The sequence below is a fragment of the Pteronotus mesoamericanus genome, unplaced genomic scaffold, assembly GCF_021234165.1.
Source record: "Pteronotus mesoamericanus isolate MK-2021 breed Mesoamerican mustached bat unplaced genomic scaffold, CSHL_Meso_final contig_20, whole genome shotgun sequence".
NCBI lineage: Eukaryota > Metazoa > Chordata > Mammalia > Chiroptera > Mormoopidae > Pteronotus > Pteronotus mesoamericanus.
The window spans coordinates 78,391,886-78,406,427 of NW_026555085.1; the positions used below are offsets into that span (position 1 = coordinate 78,391,886).

General features: G+C 36.1%; 1 non-coding gene across 1 annotated transcript; it reads right to left on the reverse strand.

The window, feature by feature from the left end:
• Positions 1-1,129: 1,129 nt before the first annotated feature.
• Positions 1,130-1,235, reverse strand: LOC129068001 (U6 spliceosomal RNA). Its single transcript, XR_008528822.1, has one exon. It is a non-coding gene; the product is annotated as a U6 spliceosomal RNA (small nuclear RNA).
• Between the last annotated feature and the right edge of the window lie 13,307 nt (positions 1,236-14,542).

Sequence of the window (14,542 nt, forward strand, 5' to 3'; positions counted from 1 at the left end):
TTAAGTATTACCTTTAGACCTTATCATTGACACCCAAATAAAGAAGATAGATATAAAAGATTTAAAATATGTCCTAAAGCATATTTCAGAAAGAGAATAGAAATTGGACCTGAACATTTCACACATCTCAGTGTTGACTATGAAACGCCTGTGTGATAACAAAGTAAAAGTGTTCAGTTTACAGCTAGAGCTCTGATACTATACCTAAGGACAGAGGTCAAGACAGTAGATATTAATTGAAGAATCATTAGTTTATGTCAGAGACTAAAAACTAAAAAATTGGAGAAATGGATTGTTGTTTTTCTTCTTAAACAGACTTTGACATATAAATTGGCTACCATTTAATTAATATCATATATAAAAAAAATGAGCTTTTCTTAATAAATCAAGTGGTTTGGGCCTAGTGCCTAGCATTTTCATATGGCAGATATCAGTGGGAACTGAGGAGCAGCTGCTCCTTTTGGTCATAAATCCAACTCTTCACTTGGAATATGCATGGGAAAATATTTCCCATTCATTTGGACTACCTCCCTGTTCTATGGAGGCATTTGAGTGAGAGCCTTGATGAAGCTGATTGTTAAGGACAGAGATATAGGGGAGGTTTCTCTCTGGAAGACTAAAAGGGAATCAACTATGAAAGTGGGAAGAGGGAGAGGAGTCATTCGAGGAAAATGAGAAGGATTAGTTAGTGAGAATACCAGAAGGGAGCATTGTCATCACCCTCAAAATAGCAGATAGTGTTAATTAAAGGTAGATGGTCAAACGATGTCACATTCCCCAAACAAACTACCTGGTAGGCTGAGTCAAACAAGTCTACTAGTTTTGTTATTTAGAAAATTATTCATGACATACAGTAGCAAAAGCAGTTTCATTCTTGTGATTAGACAGAAATCTATAATGGACAAGAAGTAAGGAAGAAGTAAAGAAGTTTTTGTTTTTCTTTTTCTTTTTTAAATATTTTGTTTAATAAAGTGAGAATTACCTGAGGTTTTATGGGATAGTTGTATTTCTTTTATTCATTAAAAATTGTTTATTGACCAACTGGGCAAAAGTTGAAGTAAAAGATGTTGCAAATAGAGCAAAAAGACAGAAGCAATTCTAGACAGCTGAGACTGAACAAATTATTTTTTAAAATATGGAACACTTCATGAATTTGCATGTCATCTTTGCACAGAGCTGATGCTAATCTATGTGTCTTTCAGTTTTAGTATATGTGCTTTCAAAGCGAGAAGAACAGAATTTTAATCACATCTATATGTGTGAATTGTAAGACTTGCTAAACCTGATATGAATGTCCCATAACTTCCTGGAGCTCAAAAAGTTTAAAATTAATTTAATTAATTAATTCTACCCATCTTCTAACATATATCTGTTCTTACACTCTCTTTCCTAGTTACCCATTCTCCAAATGAGAAGTCGGGAGTCCGTTTTATATTTCTTCTTTTTTACCATCAGTCTATTACTGTGATCTTTCCTCCCACCTCCCACCCAATCAGACACAAAGCTCTAATAATTCTTCTCTTTAGCCTGCCGGTAGTCTATCTTATTTCTTAAACAAGTGTCTCTTTTTTGTGATCGTCACTGAACTGGAAACTCTTTGAGGGTGAGGCTTGTTCTTTATGTTTTTCCTAATTTCAACTCCTACAGGCATATAATAAAATATATTCAGTAAATTTTGTAGCAATGAACTAAACGATCTGGTCCATGGTCTTCCAGTTTCATGCCCGATTTCTCCTGGATCCTGCACTCCAGCCACATTGTACAACCCACTCTTCCACTAATACCCTGGGTAATTCCGTGTTCCTTTGTATTTACACAGCTATTCCTTCACCCAGGAATGCTCTTTACAATGCATTGTCCACCTGGAAATTGGATGATGACTTCGAAAAGTTAGTAGAAGAATTAATGCTTCTGTAAAATCTTTCTTTATTCCTCTATTAGTATGTAGACTTTTCCTTTCTTTTCCTTTCTGGCACACAACAAAACATTTCTCAGCCTCACTTGTTGTTTGACATGGCTATAGAATAAGAGTGGAAACAATATATATACTCTTATGAGTGGCCATAAATTCTTCCCAGTTTTCATTTTTCATACCATTTTCCACTTTCAGATAGCTGGCTTATAGAACCCCTCAAAGGAGATCCCAGGAACTATGTGTTGAAGATGACACTGCAGTCCTGTGCTGCTAAACCTGGGAATATGTTCTTAGAAATGCGTCACTAAGTGAATTTGTTGTTGTGCAAACCTCATAGAGTGCCCTTACACAAACCTCGGTGTTAAAGCTTCCTACTGGAACCAACAGCAGGTCCAGCTGCCTGCCACTACAGAAGCCAATACTCAGAGGCAGGGGCTGATGTAAAGGAAAGTGGCTTATTTTCAGGTGCCAGCCACTGGGAAGATGGGGGAACTCATGCCTCTAAAACCCATTCCTTGAGAAGATCGGGGTTAGAGCAAAGCCTAACTCCACATCTCAACAGAAGCAGAGGTTTTTATAAGGAGGGAGAGGGGAACAGAACAAAGAGATCAAGGGAGAGGGTTGAAAAATTCTCTACCTGCAAATGAGCACAGTCCATCCTGATAAGGCAAGTGATGGTCTGGTGTGCCATCCTGGTTTAGTTGTCCTGGATTCATATCATCCTGACTCCACGTCACCCTGGCTCCATTTGCTGGCTCGAAGGTCAGCACATCTCCTGGAGCTGGGATGTCTGAAGGTCAGGATCTGTATCTTTAAAAGTTAGTTCCTAGGATTCTTATACAAAGATGCTGTTCATGTACAAGCTGCATATTAGAGTCAGCACTTAATGTCAAAGGAATAGTGGGGTGGGTTACAGCTTCCCACCTTTACAGTTTTCCACTGATACAATACTGTTATTTACATGCTATACCTTTATTCAACTGGCAGTGCAATAGGTTTTTTACACTCGCATCACCACAAACACCTGAGTAATTGTAGTGTAAGCTCTGACAGCTGGCTTTCCTTGTCATAACGTGAATGCCTGACTTAAGCTTTGACTGCCTAGGCATCCATTTCTAGGCTGGCATCCATTTCACAGAATCATCTGGTTTCATTCAGGAAAGCCACTGTGAATGAAAAAATGTGTTGCCAGCCACATGGCTAGATAAAGAGCCAGGCAGCCTCCCCCCTTGCTCATTTTTTTAAGAGATCTTGGTTGGTTTAGATAACAGAAAAATTTGGATTACTTTTTTTTCCTTCCTGTGCTTTGAATTCCCACTCTTTCATTTTAAATTTACCAATAAAGAATGCAATCATGAAAGCCTACACCCCGTCCTCAACCCCAATAAAAGCAGAACCTCAGGCCCACACACATGCAAATTCATGACAAGACCTCCCTCCCTCTCTCTGTGTCTCTTCTCTCTCTGTCATTCTCCACAGGACCTACTTGTGTGCCCTTGACCATGCCTTGCACTCTCCAGGGCCTGTAAGTAATAACCTCTTTATTTTTCTTCAAAGTTTCCTAATGGTTATGGTGGAAGGGCAACTTGCAATCATAATAAGAGCCACAAGAGTCAGTCCAATAATAATACTGGCTTTGAAACAGGAGATGTCTGGGGGAAGCGCCAGCCCAGGTGAGTGCCCTCAGGCATTTTTAGCTGAAAGCGTTGCTATGTATGAATAGACTGAGAGGGCACAAAACACTGATGTGTTGCACTATGACATTACCACAGCTATGACATCACTAGGCAATAGGAGTTTTTCTGCTCCATTATAATCTTATGGAACCACTGTTGTATATATATGGACCATCATTGACTGAAATATTGTCATTCGGTGCATGACTATATTGGAAAAATGAACAAGGTGCCCAAGTCATCGCTTAGAAAAGAACTGCTCAACCATCAACTCCTGTCTGGGGCCACTGTAAGAGTAAGAAATAAACCTTCATGATGTTAAATTTCAACTCAAATTTTGGATTTTCTCCATTATAGCCACTAGTGTAATTGTAACTAATACAGTTCTTCTCATTGCATCTTGTAACCCCATTATAACTCATAATAGTTTGTAATAACTGATAGGTATGTCTATCATTCTACTAGGCATGCCTGTTGCGAAAACATAATCTCTATCAGTCTTCCTAGTATCTTCCTAGTCTTCCCAGTCTTCCTAGTAGCACAAAATAGGTGTTGTTTTACAAACATAAATTCTAAGTTTAATGGGAGAGCCACAATGTAATATGTTGGCTTTTTCTCAAATTATTTTTTGAGGATGATAGTTCACAAAAAAAATAGTCCTTATAAATAACTAGACTTTTCTCACTTGTGAAATTCTCTCATTAGAAACCATGAGATGTAAGCAGACCTATTTTACCCAGTTACCATAGGCAGTTCCTTCTATTCAGGATAACGAGTGATATTAGACATATTTTCAAATTCCAATGTATTTTTTAATTGTGTAGTTGAGTATTTGTATTTTCATCAGTGGTAAGTGCAATGGTAGCTTGTACAAATTAGCACTCATGGTCTGAGTGTTTTAGTACTATTGAATAATCACAGTTTGCACTTTGAAAGATAATTCCATCACGGCAAGCTTCCTGACCAACCCCCCCCCCCCCAAAAAAAAATCCCAAGACAAAACAAAAAACACAATGGCTTGACCATTATAAAATTTGCAGTAATTGTTAGAAATCACAAGTTTATTGAATAATAAATGCAGTAGTCACTTGGCTTTTAAACGTGAAGCTTTGAATTGGTGGTAAAAAGAAGTAGTTGCATACAATTCTTTCACTACCTGTCTCTTTTTTCCCAAAATCACAAAACCCTGGATTGGAAGTAAGAGTGAATTGTGAGGGGAGTGAAAAAGGATAATGGTTTATCAAGTCAAAATTATAACTCTTTTAGTCTTTTTCTAAGCTTTTTCTTTTATTCTGAGGCAAATAAGATATTTTCAAGCCATCTTAATTATAATGAGTGATTGTTAAATTCATAGAGAATGAAAAATGCCTTTGCTATTCAGAATTATACTAGAAAACAACTAGTACAAATAGATTTAGGAAGTACTGGTTATTAACCCAATACAAGGATATTTTATTTTATATTTTTTCTTCAAAGTAAAGTCTCATTAATTTGAATTGACAATTATTTAGAATTCATAATAAATCAATCATTTTAGTTTGAAGGTTGTTTTAAAATTTTGATGGTAAAGATAAAATTTCAGAAGTTTGTTAATTTATTTCCAGTGTTTAAAGAAAGGAAAAAAAGCATAGAACTGTTTATGGAATTACTACCAGTTACAATCTAATTGTAGCTGTTTACCAAAGTAAATATAAATGGATTTTGATTTTTCAATAATTGAGTTTATGTTACTATACACACTTGGGGTAGATGCAATATTTCTTTTACAATATCTTAGAATCTTAGTTTTCTGTATTTGCTCATATACATATTTCATTAAATAACAAGAAATAAACAGATAGAGATTAACATTAAATCTTTACTGTTGGAGAAAAGAAATTGCTCCTTCAAGTTAATATGCAAAGATTCAAAACAGGACATTCTAGGAACACAATGACCCAAACTGCATGGTCTTACTTTCTAATACCTACTCCATCCAAACTGTCTTTCCTAAGTGAAATGGCTGCTAGGAGATACTGAATGAATAGCTTGGTGGAAAGGACGCCATTTCTTCTCCTTTATGGAGGAAGTGCCCAGGATCACCAAAGGAGCCTTGAGCTAGATTATAATCACTGGAGTCCATATAGCACTTGGCCCCAGAGATTAGTGGAAACCCAGTGGAAGATCAAAAACTTTGTGGGCCTGATTTTCATTGGATTCCAAAGCAAATTAACTTTTTTTAAAATAAAGGAAAGAGAATTGGATTGTTTTCAAGCTTTTTCCATGTGCCCAAGCCTAGGAGAGAATGGCAGGTGCTTTACAAGGACTTCTACAATTGTAGAGGGCCAACAATATTTGTGCCTTTTTCCTCACTTTGGTACTCTGTGACCAGCTCTTAGTTCCACTGAGCGGAAAAACAAAACAAATAAACAAACAAAAAAATCATTCAGAAGGGCCCAGCAGCCAGAAAGAAGATCAGTCAGAACAAACAAAATAAATGCAAATAAAATTGAAATTCTGGATGAGATAGACAATAATTTAAAAGGAAATATGGAGTACTCAAGGAGATTCAAGTACTTATCAAGAAGTCTTTTGTGAAATAAAACTAAACAAACAAAAAAATCCACCCTTCTCCTCCCTGAAAAGAAAAAAGATATGACTTCCTCAGTAAAGAATTTACAATAAGTATTAAAGGAGTGGCAGTCTTTGGTGAGGTGACAGAGACTGTTATGTATCCTACAAAACCTTTCTCCTCTTTGTCCTGGGCATGTAGGCAGGTTACATTCCCCAGCACTTTTTGCACTTACGAATGTATATGCTGTTGAATTCTTGCTAATGCGATGTGAATAGAAATAATGTGCACCGATTCCAAAACTGACCCACAAACTTCCAGTGATGATCCTCCACTCTCTCCCCATTTGCTGGCTGGATATTAGATTCAGAGGGTGACCTGGGAAGCCCTGTGTTAAAAACGACAAATCTCCATCAGAGTAGGTAAACTGAGTAGAGCCAATGCCCCTAACTTTTACCACTTACACTTTATGTGATCAAGAAATGCACTGCAATTATGTTAAACAACTGAATTTATGTAATGCCTTCAGTATACTTTAATTAATACAGTGAACTGACAATTAGTGGCCAAAAAAGGCAAAGGAAAGAAATATCTTAATGGGAGATATTTTTAAAATAGATGTTAAGGTCATTATATTGGGAGAGATAGAAAGTTTACACACTAAATCATTCTCTTTCTCAGCTAGGATTGTAGAATTTTAATACATTTAAAATGTATTTAAAGTTTCTGTTAATACAAACCATTTCACATCCTATTTTCTTACTAGAAGAGCCAAGATCCAACAAGAGCAATCATTTAATTCTCATCTGTTACAACCTAGGACAAAATAGAGTAATTAACTAGTAACTATTACCTCAAAGGCATGAGACAGGGTTTAAAGGGAATAGTGATATTTGTCATCAAGTAAATTACATTTGAGGTGGGACACAGACTAGTATAAAAAGATGAACCTCTAACTGTGATCAACTTTCACAATACACGTCCATCACCTAGAGAACCTTAAGGAATACTGGTGCCCCCTTCCCCCAAAATTCTGATGTAACTGGTCTGAGCACAAGGATTTTAAAAGTTGCCCTGGTGATTCTATTATGCAGCCAGGGTTGGAAACTACTGAAATATATCCCCATTTTTTTTTACATAGAGGTGCAAAGATCTTTGAGACAGATAACATTCCATTCATTAATTTATTACTTCAGTTCAGGCATTCAATTTAGCCAATTCTTTTCATTACATTCAATTCATTTGCTTTTTATTAAGCACCTACTTTGTATTTGTCACTGAATTAGGGGCAGAGATGCCCCACTCACTTACCACTTGATAGCTAAATGCAAATTTGTCCACTAAATTCTCCTTGTGTCTGGGGCTTCTGCATCTCTTATTCTGACTCTGGCTCTGTTTGAAAGAAAGGCAAGATTTCTATTCTCTCCCTTCCCTCCCCCACCCTTTTCCCCTCCCCATCCCTTCGCTTTTCTCTTGTTTGGTTTCAGCAAAGTGGGACAGATAGAGATTGGGAAAGAAAGAGATAAGGAAACTTACCGAGGACTTACTCTATGTTTAGCGAGGGTTAGCAGCATTTCACAGTTGGAATCTCACAGATCAGTTAAGGAGGTATTATTAATAACTTTAACTTCTAAATGAGAATACAGAGATTCAAAAAGTTTAAATAACTTGTTCAGAAAATTGTGCTCAAGACAACTGACTGCACACATAAGTTTCAGTGTCCAGAAGATTTCTCTGCTTTGCCTTGTGATCACTACATTTCAGTAATTGGTACGAACCCGAATCTGGGGATACCGATGGCATCACTCTTTCCACTGTGCCTCTGAGCCTCTGACAAGTGTCTCTGAAAAGAGACTCGGAAATGCCACCTGAATGGAAAAGGCCTCTGCATCCACTGGCCGGTCTCACTCGCTCACTGATGCTGATTTTTGTTTTCCCCTAACAGTGTAATTTTCTTCTCATGAATAAAGAATCTCAAGTGACTTACAGTCCTTTTATTAACTCTTCTTATCCCATTAAGAGTTTATTTTCTGTGTAGGGATCATAGATGTATTTCAACCACTCAATTTGCAGAATTTTGCACCCTTGTAATTATTTATTCAACTCCTGTTCTTTTCTGTTTAATTTGTATGGTTCCTGCTGGTATAAGCTATCTTCTTAACTAATGCATCCCCCACACCTAACATTAAGCATGGTACATGTCAGGCCTTGAGTATTTGTTGAATGATTACAGTGTAGCACTTTCCAAGTAATTTATTCCTAAAAATGTAATTGTTACTAACCATGTTTCACTGACCTTGAAGAAAGTCTGAAGTAATTCTAATTTCATTGATTGTGCTTTTTTTCATATTAATCTATCAATTATTTCTTTTTAGAGGAAAAAAATTCTGAAAAGTGCTAGAAAATTTTTTTAAAAAATATTCCAATAGAAGTGATGATTTCTGATTATTGCCTGGGAATTAAAACAAAAATTCCATCCAGTATTTGGGGTTATTTTTAACTTTATGATAAAACATTAAAATGTAAATAAGCATCAAAAGTCATCAACACTTTGGGTATTAACAGCTTCTATATACCATAAATTCTCCACTTTAGATTATGAAAATATCCTTTGGTCGTTCCTTCAATCAAGATTATCTCAAGGATACATAAGGGCCCTGGCTGGTGTGGCTCAGTGGATTGAGTGCTGGTCTGAGAGGCAAAGGGTCGCTGGTTCAATTCCCAGTCAGGGCACATGCCTGGGTTGTGGGCCAGGTCCCTGGTAGGGGGCACGAGAGAGGCAACCACACATTGATGTTTCTCTTTTTCTCCTTCCCTTCCCCTCTAAAAATAAAAAATAAATAAAATCTTTTTTTAAAAAAAGGATACATTAGAGACATCTGTGGGACAACTGACTAAGTGATATCAGGTTTTACTCATTTCTATTGTTTATGTTTAAAAACCTAAACAATAGGTTTCAGGCCTATTTTCAAATTATTGGCTTTTAAATCTCTCTTGATATTACCAGTTGGTGATATGATTTAAAAGTTATTTCCCTTTTTAAAAGTAAATGGAAAAGATAATAAATTCCTTTACCTATCCCCAATTATAAGAATTCTCATGTAATTGAGGAGCTCATAATAGTAGGAAATAGAATAGTGTTAAACGTCCTGTGAAAACTCTGTCTCTAATAACTAGATATATACAATCACTGTATTTCTGTTATGATATGTATTCTTTATATATAAAACATCAAATTATGTAGTTTTATTATGTATGTATAACATTTTTAGTGACACATGACAATTTTATATTATTACATTGTCATATGGTATCCTCACATTAGCAGGTGAGATATTTGTTATCCCTGAAAAAATAAAACAAACAATAGAAAGCAGCTGAGAATATTGATATTAAGTATTGTTCAAAGTCACATAAGCCAAAAGAGAGTTGGAACCCTTCACAAATCTGCTTTTTTTTCTGGTGCTATCCACTGTGATTTCAAGGTAGAGGCTCTTTTTTACTCTTTCCTATTTTAATTTTAGAGTTCTGGCAGAATGGAAGAAGTATAAAAAATGGTTCTTTGCTTCCTCTGGTCTACACTTTATCTTGTGAGAATTTATGGTAGGTAGTACTTGAGAATAGTGCCTGCATGGCAAGTCTTGCCGCATTTCTATTGCTGTATATCATCCTGCTTCCTTATTTGCCAGACTGTAAGTCAGCTTTGCAAATAGCCACTCATGCAGGAAGAACGCTTTAGGCTGGATAGATAATACTTTCCAGTCTTGTACATGGTTTAGTAACCTATATCTGCTAAATATACCACATGTTCTCATTGTTTTCATGTCCAAATCATAATTAATATTAATAGACAAGTGGTGATCAAGGTAAGTTCTCAAAACTCTTTGGGCAAAGAAATAAAACTCTTGTCTCACCACTTTGTTAGGCAGGGTATATGTGGGTAATTAATCATTTTAGGTTATCTAAATAGCTCTTCTATGGAAGTAAACCTCCACCAGAAATTTGCAAATAAATAAGCAAACAAATAAACACACAAACAGTGTAGTAAGATGCTGCTAAAAAATAACCTTGGCAGAAAGAAGAACGGGCACAAAATGTAAACTGGGAGCTCTTTTCAAGAAAAGTTTTGAGCTGTTCCAACTGAGAATAAAGTAGAGCTTCATGCCCAGGGTCAGGCTCTACAGAGAGCATTGACTGTGTGTGTGTTTATGGTTTTTCAAAGCTAGAACCAGCTCCTGTGCCCACGGCTTTTACAGCTTCAGATGGCTGGGAAACAGCAGGAGTCAGGGGGGAGCATTGGACTAGCCAGCGGGCACTCCAGTTCCATCTAAAGAGCTGACTGGCCTGTTGCCTGGGACTGAGAAGCTGCAGTTGGCCTAGATCAAAGTCCTGGGGAGGGACTAAGCAGGTGGTTTGATCTGAGAGACTTGAACTGGCACGAACTCAAGTAGGTCAGACAGGTGGGGCAAAGGCACGCATGGCAAGAGCTCCTTGAACTTGTGGGCTCTGAAAGGAGACAACTGGCCTCTTAAGGTCATTTTGGCTAAGGGCTGCTGCACTGTTCTTTACCTTTTCTGCTCCTCCATGGGGTGGAATTCTCAAGTCAAATAGGTTTAAAATATTGGGAAAAAGCCTTGTAGCCTGAAAGAATGATCACATCTTTAGTCCCCCAGGTAAAGTTTTTGTGTCCTGAATTACAACTTGATATTGATCCCAGTCCTCAGTGGTAAACTCATTCGCTGGTAGGCAAAGGGAAGTTTGTGCTTATGAAAAGGGGAATCTTGAAGCCTAAGATACATCTGTGCTGAAGCAGTCAAATCCTAACCTGAGAAGATCAGTAAAATCTGCGGCTCTCCTTACTTTGCCCTTGACTCTGTCAGTTCCTTTACTTAAAACCAAACCAAACAAAACAATGTGGAGCAGACTGATAAGTTCCCCAGAGTATATCCGTCCTCTCTTCAACCTGACTGAAGGTTGAGAGTTTATGTACTAACTCTGAATATGTGCAACTGACAGCTATCAAATTAATATTTATATAGAATTTGGTCTGTATGCAAAACCAGGCAGCCTCAAGTTTTTAAACAGTGGACACTGGTTTTACAGTTTCTGATGCTTTAAATACCCTCTCTTTATGACTGACTCTTATCTTGTCACAGATGTGTGATAGTATACGTGAGCGCTGGGCCACTTTTTATGCACAGTAATTCAGTGTTTCCCACAAGATAACTTTATTATTATTCTTCAACATAACCATGAGACTTTCAAAATTATTCTTTTTCTTTCCTGTCTAATCCTAGTCACAAAGTCTCAAAATTTAAATTTTCATTTTTGTCATGGCTTTGGTACAACTCTCTTGAAGCTTTAACATTTCGAATAGGTCCAACAGCTTCCTTTAAGGACATTCACTGACTAAAATATCTCTTCTTTACATTTATAAAGTGGACAATAAACTTATGATATCATTACACCAAGAAACTGCGCAAGCTGAAAATGTATACAACATTAAAAGGCATGTATACAAAAGCTATTTAGATACATCTGAGTAAGGACACTGTCACTTGAAAATATTATGGAATACACTTATTTTTATAATACTTATGAGACTTGAATGGTCAGAGCCAATCTCTATACCTGGAATCATGAAGATGTTTGAGAAATAAGGTTTCGTTCAATGGACAGCTACTCGACAATTTCTGAGTGGGGAAGTAAATAAGACTTAGAGGAGTCAAGACAGGAATGTAATAAAATGAGAAAAAGAAACCTGTCACTTCCCCACCAGGCATTTTTATTATCCTATATATTTTCCCTTATGACACTTGGTAAGTTTAGAATTGTATATATTTAAGTGAACCTTTGAGTAATGCCTATTTCCCAAAATAAACTATAGAACCTACCAGAGCAGGAACTTTGCTGGTTTTCCTCATCTTGAATCACCATGTATTATATATGATACTCAAAGCTTGTTCAAGATACATTATTGCGAAAGTATAAATGAATGAGTGGAATTATAAAAGATTCTAGCAGGTAATTAGAGGTTTAGACAATAAAGGAAGTCTGAGGATACCACGGAGTCAGCAGAGTTGACCTTGAATACTAGACTAAAGCTTCTGTGCTCTGTGCTCTGATTTACAGCCTGTTGTGAACCAGTGGCCTGAGTGCCCAGGTGTTGATCATGGCCAGAAGCATTGTGAGACCTGGAGGTGACTCTTTTCTCTGACTGTGTTGGTGGCAGCAAAGCTGTTATCTTACCCTGGATTCTGATTACACACTGTATAGACAGTAATTGTATAACAGGCCAGGTGAGGAGTAAACAAACACTCTTTGCATTTGTTAAACTCCCTGTGCAATTCTTTAGCATAAGAGATGATGAACAATTTTGGCAGACAGCCAAATGTTTTATACATATTTCCTGGGTGGTCATGAATACATCATTACTGCAATTCCTCAGATTTCTTGGTGATGTTTAATTGTGTCTTCAATAAGAACAAATCCAAGCTGAACTGTCTAACTAGGTAGTTGGTTGTATAATAATTAATATACATGATAAGGACATTAAAAGACTATCTTAGCTAACAATAGCAAGTTTATCTTCCTTAAGTGGGCTAAATTTTTTCTGAAATGATTTGCAATATAATATATTTGGGCTGGCTTGCCTTCACCAAATTTCTTTATGTACTAAAAGTAATTTATTTTCTTTTTTTAATAGGCTTATAAATTTGAGTTTTAGAGCCAATTAAAGAGAAAAATCACCAAACGAACTAAATCTAATTTACTTTATAGAATTTTTTATAGAGTACAAAGTAAGACATTTTATATCTTATTTTTTCTTCAATGACTTTCATTGTAGTCCTTTAGATTTTGGAGCCCCTGTTACATAGATTGTAGACTGGGGTTCGTCGTTTAACGGTTATCCTCGGAATATTACAGAGGCATTATATTATAAGCTAAAAGTTTCTCTAAAGAATAGCAAACATGAAATGTTCAAAACAAATCTTTGTGTTGAAGAATTTGTTTACAATCTCTGATTTAATAAAAAAATCTCAATGCTTTCAGAAAATGTTTCCTCAAATATCAGGCTCAATATTGGGGATATAAAGATGAAAAATGTAATCTTTGTTCTCAAGAAGCTCACTGTCTCAGAGGGAAAATAGGTTAAAAAAATACGAAAAACCAAGCACCTCATTCCAGTGTGATGAGTAATTTAATAGAGAATTTCACCTAATATTTAAAGATGAGAGCAAAGAGTTAGAGAAATTTTTATCTAAAAATAATTGATTGAGTTGTCCAAGAAGATTTTCTAAAGACTGTTTCACTTGATGGCTTTCTTAAAGGAAAAGAAGATAAGATACCAGCTAGGAGAAAATTTGTGTGTATGAGGACATTTTTGTGTGTGTGCATGAGAGCCTATAGTTTGGGAATTTCAAGTATGGAAAACAGCACATGCAAAGATCTTAAGTCATTAAATAACTCTTTATCACTTGTAGTCCTATATAGCATTAATATTTAGTAAACACTGATGAAAAGTAAGTAAGGGGAGTAAACAGGAGCCAGGTCATTGAGAACCTTGTAAAATATGCTAAATAAATGGCTCTTTATTTGAAGAATAATGTGAATCCATTGTAAGAATTTTACACAGTATAATTTTTCTTCCTTAAAGTACATGCTATTTTTCAATATACATAAAAAAATATGGCCTCCTTTAAAAGACTTTGAGGTTCAAAATGAAAATCATTACTAAAAACAAAAAAAAAAATAGAATCTCCAGTAAATTTTTTCAAATTACTCTATCTTAAATATGATTTGTTTAATTCAAGAAGACTTTCTTCTTTCTTCTTTAATTTAACCCCCTCCTCCTCTAACACTTAGATGGGATTAAATAATTTTCTCCTCTAGTCACTCAATTACAAATTATAGCTTTAAGGTCAGTGTAAAATGTAGATAGATAAATTTTAGAATAAACTGGGGACATCTGTTAGGAGGCTATTGAGTATTGCAGGTAAGAGGTGATGAATACCTGAGCTGAAGTAGTAGAGGTAGAAACTGAAGGAACAGGTTGGTTTAAGAGATACTAAGGAGGTTAGATCAACAGGAGTGCATGAGAGGTGAAATGGGGGATGGAAAATACAGAACGATTCAAGTTGACTGCTCAGTTTCTGGCTCAACCTAGTAGTTAGATGGTGACCCACATCAGAGTGTTTTGAAGGGGTGGGTATTAAAAGAAGGCCAAAAAAAATGGTGAGTTCAGTTAGGGATCTATTGATTTAGAGATGAATGATGTATAATAGACATATGGATATATGTGGGTTTTAGCTCAGAAGAGAGATCTGAGAGGCAAATATAGATTTGAAGCTCATTGCTGAACAGATGGTAGTTGAAATTATAGTTAGGCTAAGATGCTCC